Raw genomic sequence first — 3,080 nt, forward strand, 5'->3', positions numbered from 1 at the left:
TGTGTCAAGTATTACATCGCAGATCCAGTGCTTTACAATACACACCTGCTTAGCTGATAGGATAGCTCACAGTACAATCATGCAGCGGAGTTATCTTTCTAGTCTTATGGAGTCCATGCACTCACAGCCAGAAGTTGAGTATAGCGTCGTAACCCTAGTTCGTACCTTCCACTCGATACGGTAAACCTGCAATATGACACGTTGCAGCCACACGGGTCAATACATCGAATGTATTGGCAAGCTTCACCAGGATTGGCTTGTTCGAAATAGTAAACATGCAAGGTGGTGCGGCTGGTTTTTCTCCGCGTGAAAAATAGTTTTCCTATCTTTTATAGTAGTGGTCTACTCTAATAATAGTGTGACACTCCTGGTAAATCCCCAGCCATAGTCTATAGGCATCCCGGTAAATCCCCGGTCGTAGCCAGATAAGCATTTGAGCATGTGGGTTCCCTGGTAAATCCCCGGTTGCCCCAAGCCTTTCTTCAAGAGTTCCTGGTAAATCCCCAGTCCTCTAAGATTATCTCCACAACTCCCCGTTGATTCAACCCATTGATTTTAATAAGGAAGAGGTGATGAGATCAAACTGACAATTCTTGGATGAGTTACTCAAAAGTTGTCCGTAACCGGGGACACAGCTAATCATGATGAGTTTTATACACTCTGAAGAGGTTTTTGTACTTTACCCGTGATTCCCGATCACACCCTTGTGCCACTACACTTCACTTGTGAAGTATCCAGGTAGACCAAGATGAGACTTTTGGGAAGCAGTCACCCCCTCAAAAAAGGTAGACCCAGTCTGGGTCCCTATTCCATATCTACATTTGCTGGTCTACCACATGAGGGTTCCCACAACTTATTTGGTCCAGGCAGAGCCCGTATTGTTTCACAGTTACACATGGAAGCTACTCAACTTTGAACTCATACAATCCCTTTCAGCCTAAGCGGTCGCCCACAAAACTATCAACCATCCGAGCAAAATAGAAGCACCGCCCAAATGATTCACTAATTAAGTTGTAGTTAAGTAGTCAACCATGCAATTGTATGGTGGAATATTATAAGTGTTTCCCAATCCACGATATAGCCGCTAAGCAACTACTCGTTGGTTGCAAGGTCAGGTTATAAATGGTCCTACACCATTCTACTGGGTTCTGTCAAGCATAAAGTAAAATCCTATAGGGTACTTCCTAGTTGAAAACAACTACAATGCATGAAAACATAGGTTATGATCAAAGGTTCTACTTGCCTATATTGACGGTTCTTCAATCTCACAATCTTGATCATGTTACTCTTCGCTCTCCGTATAATCTGTCGTAAGTAAAGAGAAATCATAAACAACCATACAATACATTCAAACATACAACAGGTGTTGTGCATGGTGTCAGTGCCATTGTGTTGTGAGATCATGTGTCAGGGTTAACTCATAAGAGTTTGGAAAACAACATAGTTGTTGTTAATTGGAATACATGTCACATAAGGGTTCACATGCAAGTCTAAAGTAAAAGGTGCATCACATACGATGTATGTGATGTCAAGTTGTGGTTGTTGGATTCTGGAAAGGAATTCAAACAACAGAGTCATGGTTTATGAATCTTGGATAGCCAAGTTCATGTTCAAGTTTGAATGAGAATTCAACTTGTTAACCTTTAATGAGCTTGAATACACTAAGGTCTGAAAGTGATAACTTGGTCTGGTTTCCTATTCAAGTTGGATTTAGATTAGGGTTCATCTTATTTGAATTCAATTGAATTGAGTTCATAATTTGATTTGGTTCTACTAATTCAAATTGGATTATGAACTATTTCATAATTGACTTGAGTGGTTCAAAACAATTCAGCATGATTGATGCTTCCCTAAAGTTAAGTACAAATCCAATATAGATTCAATAGTTTATTTGTTTAATTCAAGTTCATCATGAAGTTAATCCTAATTCCAACATAATTACTATAGTTTGTTTATTTGATTTTAGTTTAACTAAAGTCAAGTACGAATCCAATTGATTACCAAGTTCATTTACTCAATTTGTTTCAACTAAAGTTAAATACCAATCCAATGTGGTTGCTAAGGTATATTCCTTTAATCTTTAGTTTAAACTAAAGTCAACTATGGATCCAATTGATTTACTAAAGTGCAAATAGTTTCAAACTTCATTTAATTTGAGCTCATCTTTCCCTATAGTAAAATATTAACTCGAAAATGGTTACCAGGTTTAATTCATTTCATTAAATCATATTGCATTGGTTTCATTTAATTTAAACCTAGGTTTCAAAGTTATATTAATTCAGATGTTATTTGACTTACCTGAAGTCAAATAGTAATACAAAAATAATTACCAAGTTCATATTATATTTTCTGAACTCATTTCTTTCGTAATTGTTTTACTAAATAGTTTATCCAAGTTAAACCTATTTAGGTTAAATTTGTGTTTGAATTCTGACCACCACTGCTTTTTGTTTAAACTCCTTGTTTAAATTATCCAAATTTGAACCTAAGTGCTCCAAACACAAACTATATTTCACTAGCTTCAATTTGCAAAAATAATAATTTAATTTGGATTTATAGAATGAAAGTTATGCCCATTTAAGTTTGAATTTACTCTGTTTGAATTTGAACTTTGAACATTTCAAAAGTGAAATGTTTCAGGAAAGGGTGAAAGTATATGTCATGGAGATCATTTTGCAGAAAGAATCACTCAATTTGGACTTGTAGATAATATGTTGCAAGTGTTTTAAGTTCAAGGGCTTTTCTGCAAAATTGCCAGATAATTAAATTTAAGAGAAAATGAGTGGATGATGTTGGATATGTTTCACGTTTTGATTGGCTTATACCCCTTCATGTTAAGCGGTTGTGTATGTGTCGTTGGATTAAAATGAACACCGGAGGGTGGCTGAAGATGGCGGTGGACGGTGGTGCTGGCTCAGACATGGATAGGGACAGTGTTCTAGGGTGTTTCCGTCACGGCAGAGGGCACGGGCAATGATACATCTCCAATGTATCTATAATTTTTGATTATTCCATGCTGTTTTATTATCAATCTTGGATGTTTTATAATCATTATATAGTCATTTTATATCATTTTTTTG

Source organism: Triticum dicoccoides, chromosome 4B, assembly GCF_002162155.2.
Source record: "Triticum dicoccoides isolate Atlit2015 ecotype Zavitan chromosome 4B, WEW_v2.0, whole genome shotgun sequence".
NCBI lineage: Eukaryota > Viridiplantae > Streptophyta > Magnoliopsida > Poales > Poaceae > Triticum > Triticum dicoccoides.